This window comes from Papio anubis, chromosome 8 (assembly GCF_008728515.1).
Source record: "Papio anubis isolate 15944 chromosome 8, Panubis1.0, whole genome shotgun sequence".
Taxonomy (NCBI): domain Eukaryota; kingdom Metazoa; phylum Chordata; class Mammalia; order Primates; family Cercopithecidae; genus Papio; species Papio anubis.
In genome coordinates, this window is record NC_044983.1 from 132,223,229 (window position 1) to 132,245,066 (window position 21,838).

Below are 21,838 nucleotides of genomic sequence, written 5' to 3' on the forward strand. Positions count from 1 at the left end.
TCTTCTTTACCATGTTTCAATGATGGATTGTATTGACTGTTGTTCAAATGCTAAAACAGTCTTTTATCCCTGGAATAAATACTAACTGGCTATAGTGCCAATTTTTTTACACATTTTTTACACATTTATGATTCAATTGACTCATATTATATTCAAGACCTTTGTGTCTAAAGTCATAAGATATTGGTGTATAGTTCCTTTTTTGTACTGTCTTTGTCTGATATTATTATCAAGGTAATACTAGTCTCATAAAATGATTTGGGAAGTGTTCCTTCTTACACTTTCTGGAAAAAATTGTCCAATATTCGTGGTGATTCTTTTTAATTATTTTTACGTTTTGCAAAATTATAGAGCTTCTCAGACTGTCTATTTCATCTTGGTTGAGATTTGGTGGCTTGTAGTCTTTGACAAGTCACTTCCTTTCTTCTAAGTTGCCAGATTTATGAGCATAAAATTGTTTGTAATACTTTCTGACAATCTTTTTAATGGATATAAGATATGTAGTGATACACAATATTATTTTGATTCTTGTGAAATTGTATCTTCTCTTATTTATTAGTCTTATTAATTGTATTGATAAAATTAATAGAGGTTTATTAATTTTATTGGTAAGCTAGCGCTGTTTTGTTTATTATTTTTATTGCTTCTTATTTTCAATTTCATTGCATTTGTTCCTATCTATATTTCCTTCATTATAGCTTTGAGTTTATGTTTCCATTCTTTGTCAAGTTTCCTAAGGTAGATACATAGGTTATTGATTTGAGATTTTTCCTCATTTTCAATGCAGGCACTTAGTGATATAAGTTTTTCTCTCAATTGCTCTTTAACCAAGTCCCACAAATTGTGATATATTATGTTTTCATTCAGTAATATATATTTTTAAAATTTCCTTTGAGAGTTACTCTTTGGCCAGGGGAATATGTAGAAGGGTGTTGTTTAATGTTTCCATTAAAAATTAGAGATTTTTTTCTGTTTTCTTTATGTTATATATTTATCGTTTGATTCAATTATTGTAAGAGAGCTTACCGTGCAACATTTTATTTATTTAAAAATGTACAATACATTTTTTTGTTTATTTCAATAGATTTCTGGGGAACAGGTGGTGTTTGGTTACATGAATAAGTTCTTTTGTGGTGATTTCTGAGATTTTGGTGGACCTATCACCTGAGCAGTATGCACTATACCCAATATGTAGTCTTTTATCCCTCACACTCTTCCCACACTTTCTCCCAAGTCCCCAGAGTCCACTGTATCTTTCTTATGCCTTTGCATCCTCATAGCTTATCTTCCACCTATGAGTGAGAACATATGATGTTTGGTTTTCCATTTCTGAGTTATTTCACTTAGAATAATGGTCTCCAGTTCCATCCAGGTTGCTACAAATGCCATCATTTTGTTCCTTTTTATAACTGAGTAGTCTTCCATGGTATGTATGTGTGTGTGTGTGTGTGTATGTATATGTGTGTGTGTGTGTGTATATATATATATATATATGCACCACATTTTCTTTATTCAGTCACTGATTGTGGGACATTTGGACGGGTTCCATATTTTTGCAATTGCAAATTTTGTCGCTATAGACGTGTATGTCCAAATATCTTTCTCGTATAATGACTTTCATATAATAACCTTGCGGTAGCTATGCAGGAGTGGAACTGCTGAATCAAATGGTAGATATACTTTTAGCTCTTTAAGGAATCTCCACACTGGTTTCCATAGTGGTTGTACCACTTTACATTCCCACCAACTGTGCATCATTTTAAATCTTTTAAAAATGTTTAGGTTTGTTTTATGGCCTGAAATATTGTCTATCTTGATTAATTTTCCGTAATTGTTAGAGCATATTTTGCCTTTGTTGAGTAGATTGTGCTGTATACACCAGTTAGACACTGTTGGTCGATTATGTTATTCAGACCTTTTATATCTTTGCTAGTAGTTCTCTTGTTTTTGTGAGTGTGTTGAAGTCCCCAAATGTAATTGTTGACTTGTCTATTTATCTTTTCAACTCTATGAGATTTTTTATGTATTTCATGGTCTGTTGCTTTAGGAATATATATTTTGTGCACATATATTTATGATTAGAAACTTTTCTGTTTGGAGTTTGCCCAACCCTTTGAATCTGTATGTTTGTTTATTTCATCAAAGCTGAAAGATTTATAGACAATGTAGTTTCAAATACTCTTTCACTCTCTTTTAATTTCTCATTTTCTTATGGGACTCTGATGATATAAATACTGGATCTTGTATTATTATCCCACAGATTCCTTTATTCGTTGTTTTTCTCTGTTGTACTATTTCATCTTCATGGTTACTATTTGAATCCTCTGTCATTTTACCTTTTCATGAATTCGACCAGAGAAGATTGTTTTGGTTTGGTTTGATTATTTGTAATTTTAGTCCAGTAATTTCTATTTGTTATTTTTTAGATCTCAATTTCTTGATTTTTTCTACATATTCTTATTTGTTGCAAAAAAAATTGAAATGGATTATTCAAACGTTATTTTGATGCCTGTTATTAATTTCTTATTAAATATATTCAATATCTGATTTATCTCAGTGCTGGCATCAATTTATTTTTTCTGTCACTGAAGTTGCAAATTTCCTGAATTTTGGCATACCTAATTTTAAATTGTATCCTGAACATTTTACCTATTGTGGTAGGAGACTGTGGGTCTATTTACATAGTTTATTTAAGTCAATGTTCATCCTATTTAGGTTTAGCATGCGGGTATTCACCTAACTCTGTGGGCTGTGTTTCAAAGGCAATTAAATTTTCAGAGCTTCTTCACTGTTGTGTTGGCTTGCTTGGTTTGTCTGTTCCTTCTGCTGGGGCTCCCACTGATTACTGCTGATGTTGTCAAGGCTGATTTCTCCAGGTGTCTCTTAGTGAGTGAGGACTGTTGTAGGATCTCCCATTTGGTGTATCTCAGCTACCTCCATAACTTGTGGTCAGGAGGGTCTCAGGCTTCCAGGGAAAAGAATGATTGCTGTATCAGGGCACTTGTGGCTGGGAATTGTTTCCAATTCCATCAGGCTGACTATGTGTCCCTCAGTGGAAAAGATGAGCCTTAGACACAGCATGGAAAGAGATGAACTCCCCTGGCCACTTAATTCTGGCAAAGCTCCCACTCATTCACTCACTCTTCCCTTAGTGGTGGTATAAGACTCACATGCTGTCAGAAGGAATCATGGTCAATCTGGCAGAAGAATAAGCCTACCTGGGCCACCTTCTTTTCTAAATTAGAGGGTCTGGAGTGGGGAGATCCTGCTGTTGTTATCCTCTTCCTGTTCTCAAGCCTCCAAACAACTTACATTCTTAGCACATTTTAGCCTTCTTCTTTCATTTTCTCTTGTGCTATTTCTATAGTGATGCTTAGCAGAGAGGCAAGAAAAAAATGGGCTTATGCCTTGTTCAAAACAGGGTCTAAAACCAGAATTTTAGTGTAGTTTCTTCCTTCATAAAGTATTAACTCTAGGGAAAAGAAATGAAATTAAAACATAATACAGTGTGATAGCTCCTATTGATTGTGTTTGACAAGTTATTATAAGAAAAAGATGAGCTGAGAAAAGACTTGGCTTGGCTTGAATCATGAAAAGGAAATAAAAGTAAACCAGAAATCTGAGGACTTGCAGAGTTGCAAGAGGTGACTGCTTCTCAACAAAAGCAGTAAAATATAAAACTGAGAAAAGGCCTTTGGCTAGAACTAAATCCGTGCATGGCTCTCAAACATAGTGTGGAAACATCTGAGTGGAGAAATGAGTCTCAGAGTCAGGGGTGTCTTTTGGAGGAGGAGGGGAGTTATTTTTCACATAAATCTCTAAGAACTTCACTATCTTTTGTTACTACAGTATGATTCAGTTCATCTAGTCGGGTATGCCATTGATGGTATGATGGATGGCTGGAAAAAATAGATTATGAAAATTACAACTTGAAATGTTCATCTATTTAATATTCATCATTTCACATTCCACTTTCCAAATTCAGTTTTCCCTCAGTAGCACCAAACCTATAGTCCATGGAGGAGTTGGAGAATGAATATTTTCTGGAGAGATGCAATGAATCATTTCAAAATGATATGCTTCATTTTTAATCTAGAAAGTGCTTCTTTTATGTTTTATTGGTGATCTTATATTCTATGGTATTCCATTTGATATCCTGCTATCTTTATTATTTTTCATTCATGCCCGGCATCAATATATCAGAAAACTCAGAAATAAATAGTCTATAAGATATATATTTTTTATAGACTATATATATATATGTGTATATATATATGAGGTATAAGTATATACTTCCATTTACATTGACTCCATCCTCAACGTGCTAAGTGAACCCTCCACACTCTCAAACTATAATTCAAAACATTTCGGGATGGAATTCATGAGCCTTCATTATTTTTTTTGACAACCAACTTTTAAAGTCCTCCTGTCTCCCCATTCCTCTTCCATGTGTCATGCCCTTAAGACAATCACACTTCATTATTTTTCCTAAGAAAATCTCATACTCTTTTCCCTTCACCATGTCTTTGTTTTGATTGTTCCCTTGATCTGGAATTATCTGTCTTCATTCTATAGCACTGTCACCTGCTTACATCTTTAAATCTAGTTTCTTCCTCCAGGAGGATTTCCTGGTCTGCACTGCTATAACCCACACAATGCTACCATGCATGCTTCCTCGAAAGGCCACAGGCAAGTTAAGCTCTATGTGCTTAAAATGTTCTTGTACTACTGCCTAAAATTTGTATTTCTTCAAGCAGAAATAATTCATTATTCTGCTCTCTTTTTCATGTGGTCTTACTTAAAGAATCCTAAATAAATATTTATTGAATAAATAGAATTAAATTGGATTTCTCTTCTACTTTAGTTAGGAAAAGCACTTATTCATGGTGAGTTAGTTATTCAGTAGTTGGGGCATTTCAGAGGAACACCATTTATTTCAAGTTGTTCCATAGTTTTTAAACTAGCATTTTGCTTTAAATTATTAGCAAGATTAACCTTTAAGCTATAAATATTAGCCACATGCCCTCTGACTATTTTAGTAGCAGTAAAATTTTTCTATCATGTATAAAACTGAAGAGACATAAAACATGCCAGCTGCCCACACTTCAACCTTTGAGGTTTTGAATGAGAATCTCACAAGTGAGACCAGAAAACTAAGTATTGGTTCTGCCCATAACGACAGCTTAAATTAGCAACCAAATCATATTTTTCTCTATGACAATGCCAAAAGACACCAAGGGTGTCTCGTGGGAAACCGTGGCATAAGAGAAACTAAAGGCATATGAGAGGCAGTAATGTACAGAGAAAGGGTCAACAGATTTGGCAATGGACAAAACTGTGTTTAATATTCAGCTCTGTTGCTTATGAAAGGTCAATCTCCAGCAAGTAAATGAGGCCTCATATCCCTGTCTCCAAATTCTGCGTGCCCAACTGTGTGGCCCAATAGCCTTCCATCGTCATGGTGCTGTATTAGTATAGTCCAAGTACCAGTAGCAAATAAGCCCAAAATTTAAGCTGCTTAAAGAAGAAGGACTTGATTTATTTTTCATTTAATAGTCCAGGGAAGCTTCCAGTGCCTAAAAACTTATTCACAGATTGAGGTCAATAGCTGTTTTCCTACCTTCACCAAGTGGCTCCTAAGATCATCCTGTCTATCAAACCTTCAGTCAGTTGGAATTGGGATCTAATGGAGGAGTACCATGCAAGATTTTGTTTTTACTGTTTTCGTTTGTTTTGTTTTACTTTCATGGGCCATAAAATAGCACAAATGATTTCGCTTCACATTGTTGCTGGAGAGGGCTACGTTAACTACTGCAGGTAGCTACAGCTACCTGCGAACGAAGCTGGAGAATGTAAATGTAGCTGTGTATCCAAGAAGAAAACAAATAAAGGAGATTTTGGTGGGCATCTAGAGGTCTCTGCCAGAACAGACTCATATGACGTATCGAAATTACAAAAACAGTGGAAAGATGGACTCAGGCCTCCAACCCTGACAATCTAGGGAACAATTGCTTAATAAGCATTAAGTGTAATAATAAAATAATAGATAAAATATATTTACCTATTCATTGTGTTCCTGGCATTGGACTTAGTGCTCACCCTAAACAACGTTTCTCCATTCCCCTTGCAGTTGTCTGTGGCCATGTATGAGTTCTAGTCAAAAGAATGTGAGCATAAGCACATGCCATTTTAGAGATCGTGGTTTTAAGAAGCAGGTGTAGCTTTTCCATGCATTTTCCCCCTCTGCTTACTAGACGGAGAGGATTCCAAAGCCCTAGGTAGGCAGAGCCACAGGATTCTGAGTCACCATGGAGAGAAAAAGTGACCTGCTAATCAGAAAAAAAAACAGCATTTTTGAGTTATTTAAAAGAGAAATAAACTTTTGTTATGTAAACCACTGGCAGTTTGTACTTTATTTGATTTAATAGTTATACTGAAACTAATGCAGTGCTAAATCAAAGTTACAATACAACAAAAATAGTAGATCAACTATTACTCATACTGTTTAGCTTAACTTATGTTATTACATTATAGCTTGCATGTCAGAGATCCCAATAAGACAATCATTTGCTTGAAACCTCACCTAGTAACTCTTCAAGATAATGATCATTCTTATTCTCATCATCTCATAGTCTATGCCCCTCTAGCTCCACGCTTAACTTAAAACAAGCATTTAACTGTTTGAAATCTCATTGCCCTACCCCTGCTACCTCTATCCCCTCAGAAATTTAAAGCTTTATGAAATGGTTAGTTTTTTGCCTTTAATTCATTTCATTTTTAATTCAAAAATTACTTATTTGGTAACTAAGATACTTTACTAGGATACTTCACTAGGATTAGGAATGGAACTACGATCGAAGAAACAAAGCTGGTTTTTCTTCTCATAGATCTTACAGATCTTACATTTCATTGACAGAGATGGAGATTCCTAAAAATGTCATACACTCAGATACAGAAGCCAAAATAGATGCTGCTATTGTCTCACATATCTTTACCACCATCTGGTCATAAGTCACCTCTGAAATCCTGCAATTCAGCTCTTTTTCAAGCTAGTTCAAAAAATAATAAAATTATCTAGTTTAGGCATATTAAATAACACTAACTTTAGGAAAACCCATCACAGCTAATGACTTTATACAAATTAATAAGTAATAAATTAGGGTTTAGATTCCAAAATGTACTTGGCTGACATATTTTGTTAAGGGTAGCTGAAATGTCATTATTTATTTTCTTTCAAGGTTCATTATAATGGGAGTTTGTAACCATGGGATGAATCCTAAATAATAGCAGTCAGCAGCAGGGTAATTTGAATGCATCTGAGATGCTTTGTTTCTTCTTGACAATTCAGGTACTTATTGTAATAGTGTTTCTCATGGCTTGTAAGATTAGGGATAAAGCCAGGAGTATAACATGTAAAATGTATAAGGCTCCCTCTTATTTCCACCTGCTGGAATTCTATCTCATCAAAGCCCACATGTCAATTTCAAAGTTATAATGCTTCTCAGGATGCTTCTCCATTTTGGGCAATTCTTTGTTGATGCTTTAGCCTTGGAAATATTACCCATTATGTGATGATTCTTTTTTTTTTATTATTATACTTTAAGTTCTAGGGTACCTGTGCACAACGTGCATGTTTGTTACATATGTATACCTGCGCCATGTTGGTGTACTGCACCCATTAACTCCTCATTTGCATTAGGTATATCTCCTAATGCTATCCTTCCCCCTCCCCCAACCCCATGACAGGCCCCAGTGTGTGATGCTCCCCTTCCTATGTCCAAGTGTTCTCATTGTTCAATTCCCCCCTATGAGTGAGAACATGCCATGTTTGGTTTGTTGTCCTTGCAATAGTTTGCTGAGAATGATGGTTTCCAGCTTCATCCATGTCCCTACAAAGGACATGAACTCATCCTTTTTTATGGCTGCATAGTATTCCATGGTGTATATGTGCCACATTTTCTTCATCCAGTCTATCATTGATGGACATTTGGGTTGATTCCAAGTCTTTGCTATTGTGAATAGTGCTGCACTAAATATACGTGTGCATGTGTCTTTACAGCAGCATGACTTATAATCCTTTGGCTGATGATTCTTAATTCTATATCTGTCCCATCATGGCTCAGAGCAACATCCCCAGTCCAGGACCCCCATTGCTCTACATCAGTGTTCCTGCGATTCTCAGGCCAGTTTTCTTTTACTATCTCAACCTCTTACAAGTGTTGTCAGAACGTTCAGCTTCGGAGGTGTACATCTCACAGAAACTTGCCTAGCCCTAAAATGCAGAAGCAGAGTACTTTCTCACAAAGAACATGAGACTAAAAAGCATGACAGGTATAGGCTTAATTTTTTTTGTTCCACTTATTTTAATCCCTTATCATCTTGCCAAGGCCTTTCAGTGCCTCCTTATGCCTAAGTGGCCCTTTTGAGAATAATTCCATCTTTTCCTAAAGTCTCAAAGTTTTTGATACGTATACCTAATTAACACAGCCTTTATTCTGCGTTTATTTATGCTTTTGCCAAGAGGAAAAAACTTGGAGTGATATAAAAATCTAAACGTGAAGATTTGCAACTTCTAAAAGCCAGAATACTTGCAAGTATTTAAATATTTTGCCAGCTCCTAAAATAAAAACTAAGTATTGTCAAAATTATTCTTGAAAGATCCTTAATCACCAGTAGAGTTTTGACTTTCAATAGGACTTATCCAAGCAGAGTTTCTGCCAGCTTTGGAACAGATGCTTTTTTGAGAACTGTACAATTATATTTTATTCAACATGTACTATGTTGCAGGTCATCTTCTAAGCATGTAATATTCATTAACTCGCCTAATTTTCTATATCATCCTGTGGGAAAATAGCATTTTATTCACATTTATGGGTGAGAAAGCTGATGTAAGGAGAAATGGAAGAGTTTCTCAAGGCCACAATGTTAATTAATTAAGGACAGAATTCGAACCCTCAATTTTATTGGAGCCAAGTCCCGTCTTTTTTTCCCGGTGCTTGTTCACAAAGACAGGAACAAAATAAATAATTACAATAAGAAGCCAATCATTTTCACTTTATTGCTGAAATCATAACTGTGCACGGATTCAAATATACAGAGAATTCCTGGGGATAGGCGATACTTCCTGCATAGCATACGCAACATGCTGAAACCTTTCATCTGAACGTTCCTGCAATGTTTCCCCTCTGTATTGTTCTCTCATATGGGTCCTTCCATCAGGAATTTTCACCTAAGCATCTCCAATCTTAAAACAACAACAACACAATTTATTTCAGCTTCATATTCTGCTCCAGCAAACAGACTCCTTATTTTCATTTATTCTTCAAATCACTCTACTTTGACTTCTGCTTCAGTCACTTCACCGAAATAGCTCCCAATGTGGTAAATGTTGTGTCAGTGGTTCACAGCACCAGATTCACTGAGCATACTTCAGAATTCATCTTACTTCTCAGTAGTGCCTGACATTTTTGATTACTGTTTGTCTTTTAATATGCTTTATTTCCTCAGCCCTTTTCAAACTACCAGTTTCACCCAATACCTATCTTGAAGATTCATGCATATGGTCAAATGCCCATCTGGTTTGTTGACTCTGACTGCAGCATAGTATTCCATAGTGATGTCAATGAATTTTACTTATAAGCTCCCCCAGTATTGAACAGGTGAGTTGAACAGGTAAATTGTCACGGAGTCCTTGCTATGCAAAGCAACAGAACACTTTCCTCATAGAAGTTCTCTAATGCACCAGTGGGGATTTCTCAGAATACATACATGCAGGAGTGAGGTATGTCATTTATGGAACACACTCGAACTGGAATTCACTAACTAGTACTTGATTGATAGCCAGAAATATGTGTAATTTCTGATTTCAAAGAAGTGTCTGTCTCTCTGTATCTTCACCAACATTTGATTTTATACGACTGTCTAATTATTTGGTATTACGATGGATATAAAAAGGAATGTCATGTATGTATTAATATTTATTTTTTAAATTACAGTGGAGTTGAATGTATCATGATGTTCTTATTAGCTCTTTCATATTATCCTTTTGTAAGTGTCTGAGCTATATCCCTTGTCCATTATCCCATAAACCTTTCTTATTAATTTCTCTCTCTCTTAGACTACAACATCAACGTCAAAATTTTCAAAACCAATCCTTTTTGGAATGGTACCCAAATTTATATTGCTACCCCAGTCAGTTTTCTTAGTTTTAGATCCAACTCCATAATTGAGTACTTCATACAGTGGTCTTAAAAGCATCACAGACTCAGCACACCCAGGGCTAACTGATGCTCCTCTGACCGTCCTCTGCTCTCATCTGGGCCTTGTCTGGTGCTTGTTGTCACTGAATATCACTCAGTCCACCTACTTTGCGACCCAAGGGCCATCTCTAACACTTTTCTATTCCTTCCTCCTCATGCTTATTCTGTTACCAAAACCTCTGCGGTATTTGCAGTCTCTCCTCAGTTCACCTAATTCTATTTCCAGATGAAGATACTTAATAACTCTACTGTGCTATTACAATTTGATATCCCTCTTCCATTTTTGTCATATAAATTTATTTTTTATCATATTTTGACAAATTATATTTGTATGTATGTATGGGATATAGTGCTATAGACTCCAATATATTTTCCACATTGAAACCATTAAAACTGTGGATCTCTCCTTTGTTGGAAACAATTCAGTGATTCCCATTGCTTTGGGGACCCAGGTTAGGTGTCTTAGTATCATCCACAGCAGCTTCATGGTCTGGTTCCTACCAAATGCTATGGCTGAATCTTATAAAACTACTGCAACAGCCCTCACTTCTTTTACCGTTCACATAGGTTAATCCTTTTCTTCATTTAGATACCAGTTCAAAATATCGCTTACTGAGGAAAAATTTCTTGGTATCCTGAGTCAAATTTCTTTGTGATATGTTCTGAGTAATGTATATATTTCATGTAGGTCAACCATCTCTTTGTGATTGAGTATCTATTTGGTTAACTACGTAATTAATATTTGTCTTTCCCATTTCTGTTCAAGAAATCGCATACTATGAACTTTTGTGTTCCCAGGTGTACACGATGGCCACTCAATCTACATATGCTGTACAGATTAATACATTTTGGATTTGGAAACATGTGTGTGTGTTTGGGCATGTGTGTGCATGTAAATTTTAGAACAGAATATAAAAAATAATTCCTTGTAGTGATAAGTAATAAGATTATAGATTTTTTTTAAATTACTGATATTTTATTTCCTAAACTTGTATAATAAGAAAGTGGTATAAATTACTTCTAAATAACCAGCTCTCAGAATCCATTTGCTGAAGTTCTCCTTTCTGCAGCTTCATTTTCTCTAAAAATATAAAATCTTTGGTCTTCTTCTGACATTACTTCTTTATCGAAGGATGTAAATTCACATTCTAATGGCTCTCAAGGGAGCAACACTGGATAGTAAGCTAATTAACTAGTTACATGTTAGTTGCACTGACTAATTGCTTAAAATCAATTAGTCAATTGGAAAAAAAAAAAAAGCAATGTTTTTGCTAAAAGAGTCATAGGGGATAGTAGCATGCATTTTTCCTGCATAAATTACTGCTTTTTAATAGAGAGATATTTGCTTAAAAAATCAAATGATTCTGAGACAAAATGAAGAATTTAACCTTTTTGATGCAAAATAATATCAATGATATTTATATTAGCAAATTTAAGATGAATAAACTTTTACTTTCAATGTGTTTGATTCCCTTAAAAAATGTTTAAGAACAGGAAAGTAGATTTTATTTCTCAAGTTATTTGATTAGTTTAGGGCCACATGGTAAAGATTAGGTAGCACTGGTATTATAACTCAGGACTTTGGATCAGAAGGTCAGGTTTTTTTCCTGTATTTATTATTTTATTATCCATAGAACATCTTCTCCTGGAAGCCTGAACTACTTGTTTACTCTAACATACGAGGTGGAGACACAAGGCACGGAGGGATTCCTCTCCATTACAAAACTACTGGTATTGAATAAATATGTTGTAACATAAAGGATACTGTTATATATTCATGCGACGATTTCAGGTAAGTGGTATTATTCATAATACACAGATGAGAAGAGTGGTTCCTAAAGGCCTTGGATATTTAACCACGTTTATGAAGACAATAAGTTAAAAAAAAATCTGGATTAAATAATCATGTTCTATCCTTTCAGCAAAATCACTGAGGATAAATTAAGGACTACACCTAGCATAGAAGGATGGGACTCAAAGGTGAACATCTTGTTCACCTATGATAGGGCCAGCTACAAATGCTCCAAATTTTGATTCCTCTTTTGTCAATGACCAGCTGAACTGTTTGTTTCCATACATAGGGTTTGCATCATAATACCAAAGGACACAATCTCAAACACCATAATACCAAATGTCTAAATACTTAAAGTCTAAAATATCTAACATCTTAAATACTGAAAATTACAATCATGGGATAGTTGCAACATGTTACGTTCAACTGTTATCTTGTTAATGTCTTCCTGCAGAAGAAAATGGATTTTAATTGAATTCCCAAGCCATAATGACAGATTTGAAGTAAACCGCAAACAAGTCTTCTAAAAGTGAATTTCAAGGTGTTACCAATAAAATTTGTTTTGTTCATTTATCTCAATGCATTTGACAAAAATTCACATGTGTGGAAGCCTATATGATATGGCAAGGATGAAAACTTAAGTTTAAAAACGTGTTGTTTGTCTGTAGTGGCGTTTCTTCCAGGTTATGACATTCCAGGAGTTTTCAATGAATTAAAGCCATATTTGCTTGAATATATCAGTAAAGTTACTAACTGGCCCAAAAATAATTATGTGCATGGTAGAAAAAAAAGACAGTTGAGAAATGGTGTAGTCACTCAATTACCACTATTGTTTCTACCAAATTTGTGGTCTGTATGTGAGTGCGTTTGGAATAGATATCCTCATATCCCCAAAAACATAGAAGCAAGGCACAGAAGATGGAAAAATTAAATAAGCAATTCTCATGTAGGTGGATGTTTAATCATTGAAGAATTTCAAATAGAGCAACAGCACTGCCTAGTAGAAAATGAATGTCCTAAAAGGAAAACAAACAAATAGCTATTCCCTGTTATTCAAGATGTTAAAATATAGTTAATGTTCATGAAAGTTGGCCAGCTCTTATGGACTGTCTCTGTGTAATTGCCCATAATCTATTTCTGTAATATGTTTTTTCACATGTCAATTTTTGTTTTAGGTTTTTGAGTTGTTGTTTTCTTTTCTTTTGATTCTTCTTTGTTTTTGCTGATTTTTTTTTTCTTTTACTATTTTACATTGTTACCACTACTGCTTCATACTTCACTATGCTGTAATACATCATCTTCTCATCATTTCCAATAATTAGGGTATAAATTGTTTTAAAACTTTTGGAGAATTCTAATTCATTGTATGTATTTTTTTCAAAAGAGACTCCATGAAAATGCATTATCACAATGTTGACTTTGTGTGTAAGCATGACGTGTGAATACAGAAACACTGGCACTTGTTCAGTAGATGAAGATAAGTCCTTTTTGTGCTTTTGTATTTGTGAAAGATAAAATGTCTTGAGATCTTGGCTTTTGGGGTGACTGGTACAGTGGTGCCATGTATTAGTCCATTCTCATGCAGCTAAGAATGACATACCCAAGACTGGATAATTTATAAAGGAAAGAGGTTTAATCGACTTACAGTTCTACAGGGCTGGGTCGGCCTCAGGAAACTGACGATCATGGTGGAAGGGGAAGAAAACACCTCTCTTTTAACATGGTGGCAGCAAGGAGAAGTGCAGAGCAAACGGGGGAATAGCCTGTTATAAAACCATCAGATCTTATGAGAACTCACTCACTATCTTCAAAACAGTATGGGGAAAGCTGCCCCCATGATTCAATTAGCTCTTCCTTGTCCCTCCCACAACATGTGGATATTATGGGAACTTCAATTTAAGATGAAATTTGAGTGGGGACACAGCCAAACCATATCATTCCACTGCTGGTTCCTCCCAAATCTCATGTTCTCACAATTTAAGACACAATAATGCCCTTCCAACAGTCCCCCAAAGTCTTAACTCATTCCAGCATTAACTCAAAAGTCTAAGTCCAAAGTTTCGTTGGAGACAAGGCAAGTCTCTTCTACTTATAAGCCTATAAAATTAAAAGAAAGTGTGTTGCTTCCTAAATACACTGGGGGTACTGGGTAAATACACCCATTCCAAATGGGAGAAATTGATCAAAACAAAAGGGCTACAGGCTTCATGCAAGTCTGAAATCCAACAGGGCAATCATTCAATCTTAAAGTTCCAAAATGATCTCCTTTGACTTCATGTCTCATATCCAGGGCACACTGACGCAAAAAGTGGACCCCTATGGCCCTGGGCACCTCTGCCCCTGTGGCTTTGCAGGGTACAGTCTCCCTACCAGCCGCTTTTATGAGCTGGGGTTTAATGTCTGTGGCTTTTCCAGGCCCATGGTGAAAGGTGTTGGTGGATCTACACTTCTGGGGTCTGGAGCACAGTGGCCCTTTCTCACAGCTCCACTATGCAGTGCCCCAATGGGAACTCTGTGTGGGGACTCCAATGCCACATTTCCCTTCTGCACTACCCTAGCAGAGATTCTCCATGCGGACTCTGCCTCTGCAGCAAATTTCTGCCTGGACATCCAGGCAATTTCATATATCCTCTGGAATGTAAGTGGTTGGGGTGATCGGACCCAATACCCAGTCATGGGGGCGACAAAGTCCAGCGGAGTCAAAGGAATGAGAAAAGACAATTTGAGAGCAAAAGTGGGCCCAGGGGTCCATTGCTACATACGGAGGCTGTGAAGGCCCCAAGCTCTGGAAGCCCAGACTATTTATTGGTGATCAAACAAAGAAACAGGCGGTAAAAATGTGGGGGTTGAAAGGGCGTGTTGCATTAATCACATGATTTACAGCTGTGATGGTTTAGCATATGCTTCGCTACTTGAGATAATGGAGAGTAGGTTCTTTTAACTCAAGATACAATCGATCCTGGGAGAGCAAGGAGCATGGAGCCAGCAAGTTTAGACACATTCCAAAGGCCAGCAGCCCCAGATTCTATCCAAGCCATGAGGGGTTTTATGCCCTGGGCTTAGAGCTTAGATTATGGTGCATCAGAGTAGCCTTCCACACTTTAGCACAGAGCTTGGTGTTCCAAAGGCCACAAGGGGTTTTAGACTTTGGACCCTGGACATGTTCCAAGACTCTGTTACATTATGTCAGACATGCAAGCCCTGCCTCAGCTTCTTTCTCAACACTCAGCTTTTCTCCCAACATAGGTGGAGGTTCTCAAACCTCATTTCTTGACTTCTATGCCCCTGCAGACTCAACAACACATGGTAGCTGTCAAGGCTTCAGGTTTGCAATCTCTGAAGCTATGACCTGAGCTATACCTTGGTCCCTTTTAGTCATGGTTGAAGTGGCTGGGATGCATGGCACTAAGTCCCAAGGCTTCACACTGCATGGGGTCCCTGAGCCCCACCCAGTAAACTATTTTTCTCTCCTAGGCCTCTGGGTCTGTGATGGGAGGGGGTGCTGCAAAGGTCTCTGACATGTCCTAAAGACATTTTCCCTACTGTGTTGGTGATTAGCATTGGGCTCCTCATTACTTAAGCAAATTTCTGCTGCTGGATTGAGTTTCTCTCCAGAAAATGGGTTTTTCTTTGCTGCTGCATCATCTGGCTGCAGATTTTGCAAACTTTTATGCGCTGCTTCCTCTTGAACACGTTGCTGCTTAGACATTTGTTCCACCAAGTACCTTAAATAATCTCTCTCAAGCTCAAAGTTCCACAGGTCTCTAGGGCTGGCAAAATTCTCCCAGTCTCTTTGCATAGCAAGAGTGATCTTTACTCCATTTCCCAATAAGTTCTTCATCTCCGTCTGAGACCATCAGTATTTTGGGTAAAGCCGTTCAACAAGTCTCTAGGAAATTCCAGACTTTGCCACATTTTCTACCTTCTTCTGAGCCTTCCCAACTGTTTCAACCTCTGCCTATTACCCAGTTCCAAAGTTGCTTCCACATTTTCAGGTATCTTTATAGCAGCACCCTACTTCTGGTACCAATTTACTGTGTTAGTTCATTTTCATGCTGCTAAGAAAGACATACCTAAGACTGGGTAATTTATAACGGAAAGCAGTTTAATGGGCTCACAGTTTAGCATGACTGGGGAGGTCTCAGAAAACTTACAGTCATGGTGGGAAGGGAAGCAAACACGTCTGTCTTCACATGGTGGCATCAAGGAGAAGTGGACAGCAAAAGGGGGAAAAGCCCCTTATAAAACCATCAGAAAATTTGTGAGAACTCACTCACTATCGTAAGAACAGGATTGGGGAAACCATCCACAAGATTCAGTCACCTCCACCTGGTCCCTCCCGCAGCATGTGGGGATTATGGCAACTGCAATTTAAGATGCAGTTTGGGTGGGGATACATTCAAACCATATCATGACCTATCTTGGTTTTTGATAAATCTCGTCAAAATCTTAGGTCGTCCATCAGAATATTGCAGATGACTGCATTATAAAGTTGGGCACACACAGTTGCCAACAATTCTGATACGTGTTTATACTTTTCACTTTTTGACTTATTTATATGAATATGGTTTTTCTGCTCATAACTGTTGTTATTGTGACTGTCATTAGTATGCCTGAGAGTTTGTGCTTGCAAAAATATGTATATTAATGCATATTTCATTATATAAAGTGGCCTATGAAATGTTCTGTCATGTTTTTTATCTGTTTCTAATGAATACTCCTTTAAAAATATACATACAAATATTGTAATAAAATTTTAAAATTGTTTTTTTCCAGGATTTTATTTTGAAGATTTTGATCTTCTAGAATTTCAGCATTTGAAATTATAGTGTTTGGGATTGTGTCATCAGAATTAGGATCAGTTCCAGTCTCCAATGACCCATCTGGAAAAATACTCACTAATTCTACTTGAGCAGACTTTAGATAGGCTTCTCCCTTTCCTCTGGGCCCCTGAATTTTGACCCATAATTGAGCTTAAATGAGCATTGGAAGCTTCAGCTGGCACTGGAGAGTAGAACAGCTCCCCCTTAACAGTCCCTTCAGAGAACTGGCTTGCTGAAAAGAAAGACGTTTCTTGTTAAATGGTCCAGTCATGCCTCCACTTCATTGTATTTTCTTTTTTTTCTTCTTTTTTTTTTTTTTTTTAATTATACTTTAAGGTCTAGGGTACATGTGCACAACGTGCAGGTTTGTTACATATGTATACATGTGCCATGTTGGTGTGCTGCACCCATTAACTCGTCATTTACATTAGGTATATCTCCTAATGCTATCCCTCCACCCTGCCCCCTCCCCACAATAGGACCTGGTCTGTGGTGCTCCCCTTCCTTTATCCAAGTGATCTCATTGTTCAATTCCCACCTATGAGTGAGAACATGCGGTATTTGGTTTTCTGTTCTTGCGATAATTTGCTGAGAATGATGGTTTCCAGCTGCATCCATGTCCCTACAAAGGACACGAACTCATCCTTTTTTATGGCTGCATAGTATTCCATGGTTCTAACACCTGGTTCTTTCTAGTCTTGTTTACTCCTGTCTATGAAAGAAAAGTTTTTTTCCAATTGAAATTAGAGATGTTTCAGGATCTGTTTGGGATATTCTTTCTGTTACAATAGTCACCCTCTTTCTGTGCAATACTCTTTTCTAATAAAGTCTCGTCTTACCTAAATTCAGAGGGTGGTGGTTGTTGTTTTAATTTGTCATTAACCACCATGAGCTATTATTGCTACTTGTCTATGGCAGGGTTTGGTGCTCAGCCACCATAAGCTATTTTTACTGACATTCGACAGGCTCTGTCACTAACACAAATTTGTTGGACATCTCTGTTCAAGTAAAACATAATAACATAATTTTCCAGAGTTGTGCCAGAAGAATATCATCCTCTCCTCCAAAGTCCTGATCTTTCTCCACCAAATTAAAAGAGAATATTCAGATACCAAATGTGTTCTGAAGATAATCACAAAACTTCTTCCCCAATGAGAAAATTTGAAAATGCTATATTCTTCATCAAAGAGTATATAATCACTATTTAAGGTGATATTATTATTAGAAATTAGGACTCTTTATGACAGAGATATTTAAAAGTGATGCTGTAATTTTTGAATATTGGATCTATCTCTAAAAGTTAGCTTTATGTTCAAAAGGCAAAATAACACAAAATTCTTCACAAAGGGCCACTAAAAGCATCATGAAAGTGGATCATCACTATCTCTGTGAATGGAATCTTAGTGTTGGGATAAGCTGCAAAGTCATTGAATTTGGAGGCTGTCAAATCTCAAAATTAATCCTGAGTCCATTCACTACAACCTGCATGACTTTGGGAAAGTCATTTTAATTCTCTGAGTCTTTCTTGTATTCACTAAGAAAATGCATCATGATAATCAGAAGCTAATAAGAAAAACTCCATGGGGGGTTTCAGGTGCAAAGGAATGACAATAATTGAGATTTCATCCTTCTTGATATTAAGGTTCTCCTATTATTTTATATTTCTGGACAAACAAAAGAGTGTTACATCTCTGTACAATCTTTTCACTCCAAATTGTTTGTAAACACCCCGAGGATTGAGGTGATAATTTGGTCATCTTTCTGTCTCTTATAACTTAACAGAGTAACTGGCCTAGAGTAAGAACTCATCATTACAAGTCTACTCATTCAGTGATTGATTAGAGATGATTCACTCAAAATGAGCAATAGAAAGTTTAGTCTTATCTTTTGGGATATTTTTCCAGTTTAGAGACTGCCTGGGCTCCTTAATAATCTCATTATGTGTAAAGAGAAATATTACAGAGAAATCGACTACTTAAGTTTCCCCAGGGCAACCAAAGATATACCAGCTTCTCACAAAATGTATTCCTGCTTAAATTGAAGAAAAGATAAATTTGTGTGTTTGCGAAGTAGAAAAATTAGTATCTATCTCTGTTCTTGGATAGTGTCTTAACAGATCATAACAACAATTATATTATCTAATAGTTACTCCCAGTTATTTTATTACATTTTGTAGCTATTGTCTGTAGGAGTTTCATAAAATTTCTTTCTCAGATAGTATGGTGTTAATGTATAAAAACAATATTGATTTTTGTATGTTGATTGTATATCCTACAAGTTTACTGAATTCATTAATTAGTTCTAATAGTTTTTTTGGTGTAGAGTTTAGGTTTTTTAATGCAAGATTATGTAATCTGAAAAAAGGAACAATTTAACATCTTCTTTTCCAATATTGATACCTTTTATTTCTTTCATTTGTCTAATTGCTCTGAATATGATTTATAGCACCATGTTGAATAGAAGTGGTAAAAATGGTCTTGTTCCAGATCTTGAGGAAAAGTTTTCAGGTTTACCCTGTTTGGTATGATTTTAGCTATGAGTTTGTCATATTTCAACTTTTCCCTGTTTGCTATGATGTTAGGTATGAGTTTGTCATATGTTAGCTATGAGTTTGGTGTGATGTTCGCTATGAGTTTGTGTCATATATACGATGTTAGCTATGAGTTTGCCTTTATGGTGTTCAGGTATATTCCTTCTATACCTCATTTATTCAGAGTCTGTATAATGAAAATTCAAAAATTTTGAATGTGAAAAATTTTTCAATGTATTTTTTCATTTGTTGAGATTATTATGTGTGTGTTTTTTTCTTTTTTTTTTTTTTTTCCTGTTTTGGGTTTAAATATGGTAAGCTACATTAGTTGATTTTTGAATGATGTACTAAATTTGCATTCCTGGGCTAAATCTCACTGGGTCAGCATGTGGTAACTTATTTACGAGTGTGTTCCTCAGCTGATTAACTTATATTTTCTATATGACTTTTGCATCTATGTTCACGAGAGAAAGTAATCTATGGTCCTCTTTTCTTTAAACGTCCTTTTTCTTTTTTTCTGGTTTTGGCATCGGGTTAATTTCAGCAACATAAAATCACTTGGGAAGTGTACTCCCATGCCCTGAGTGCTGATATAGTGCAGGTAGGGTTGATTTATTGTCCTTTAAGTGTTTATTGGTATTAACTAGTGAAGCCATCTGGGCTTTAATTTAATTAGTTGGAAGGCTTTTAGCCAAGCTTTTCAGAAATATAAGACTTCTTATGTAAGCTTGGTTATTTTTTGTCTTTCCAGGAATTTGTCCATTGTGAGTTTAAGTTATAGACTCAAGTTAAGTTTAAGTTTGTCCAGTAGGAGTCTAACTTATATATTGGGATAACATTTTCATGATATTCCATTACTATCTGTTTAATGTTGGCAGATTTTCTAGTGATTACTAATATTTAATTTCTGATATTGATAATTTTTTTAATCATTATATGCCTATTATTAGTTTTATTTATCTTTTAGAAAAACTGACTTTTGTTTTTATATTTTTCTACTGTTTTTCTGTTTGATCTCTTAAATCATTATTGTTATTCTAATGCCAACTTTAAATTTTTACCTTGGTTTTTTGTCTTACTCTTGAATCTGCCATAATTGAATTTGGGACTTATTTCTTTGCTAATATAAGCACTCAAAACTAATCTTTTAAATAATTGTAATTAACTTTACATACAGATTTTGACATGTTTGCTTTTATTATGTTACTTTAAAATATTTCATAATTTCCTATGTGATTTCCTACTTGGCCCACATGTTTTTTCCAGTTGTGATGTTTAATTTCAAAACATTTGAAAATTTTTCAGATACTTTTCTCTTATTGATTTCTACTTTGCTTACATTTTAATAAAAAAAAATACCCTGTATTATTTTTTATCCAATCATTTAAAATATATTATGACTCATTGTAGGACCCGTTTTATGGTCTATGTTGATGAATCTACCTCGATAAGTAATGAGTGTGCACATATTTTCTTACTTTGAATGTTCTAAATGTATCAGTTAAATCAACATGGTTAACAGTGTTTTTTGAGTGACTCTTACTATATTTTATTTACTTATTCTAGCAATTATCGTAAGAGTATTATAGCTATCTCCAAGTATATGTGTAGATTTTCTTTTCCGTTCACATTTTTTAGCTTCAGTTTTATGCATTTTTAAGTTATCTTATTGGGTACATAGAAGTTTAGGATGATTATGTCTTCATGAGAAATTAACAATTTTATAAAGTGTTATGAAATTTTATGATTATAAAATGTTTTTCTTCCTTTTGAACCCCTGTCATATTTCTTATTTGAATTCTGATTTCTAGTGATGTTATTATAGCCACTCCAGTTATATTTTTATTAACATTATATTACTATTTGTTTTCCCATCCCTGTACTTTTAAGATAATAATATCTTTATATTTAAATTGGTTTCCTACCAGACAAGTAGGGCTTTGTTTATTATTAAGTTTGATCATTTTGCTTTTTAATTGGAGCATTAAGACTATCCATCTTTAATGTAATTATTTATGTTGTTAGATTTAAATCTACAATACTTTTATTCATTTTCTTCATTTTTTACATTTTTTTCTCCCCATACCTTCTTTTAGATTACTTGAGTATATTTTTAGTGTTCCATTTTATTTTTACCATTGGAATAGTAGCGATAACATTGTTTCATTTTTTAAATAATTGCTCTGAAATTTGAAATACATATTTTGAAATAATCATGATGTACTTTTAAGTAACATTAAACAACTTTGCGTGTAGGGTAAAAAGTTACATTGATATACTTTTATTTCCTATTCCTCTCCTGTGTGCTTTTGAAATCATACATTCTACTTCTAAATATGCAATATAATCTATAAAACAGTGTTGTTAATTGTGTTTTACATAATAAATCATTATAAAATTATGAAAATAAAACTGCTTAACATTTATGCATGTT

At 35.3% G+C, this 21,838-nt stretch overlaps 2 long non-coding RNA genes across 4 annotated transcripts in view; one reads left to right on the forward strand and one right to left on the reverse strand.

Annotated features, from left to right (window-relative positions):
• The window catches only part of LOC103887174, a 97,933-nt gene extending 85,916 nt beyond the window's left edge, over positions 1-12,017 (forward strand). For both annotated transcript variants that reach the window (XR_001905957.3, XR_651162.4), the window contains one exon: positions 11,894-12,017. This is a non-coding gene — a long non-coding RNA (uncharacterized LOC103887174). The remainder of the gene's footprint in view (positions 1-11,893) is intronic.
• LOC108587390 overlaps positions 1,433-21,838 on the reverse strand; it is a 63,333-nt gene continuing 42,927 nt past the window's right edge. Inside the window, exons 3-4 of one of the 2 annotated variants that reach the window (XR_004185959.1) lie at positions 6,062-6,329; positions 1,433-3,899 (exon numbers count right to left, since the gene is read on the reverse strand). This is a non-coding gene — a long non-coding RNA (uncharacterized LOC108587390). Of the gene's footprint in view, positions 6,330-21,838 lie in introns of both variants that reach the window. The other variant, XR_002524045.2, reaches the window with a different exon arrangement.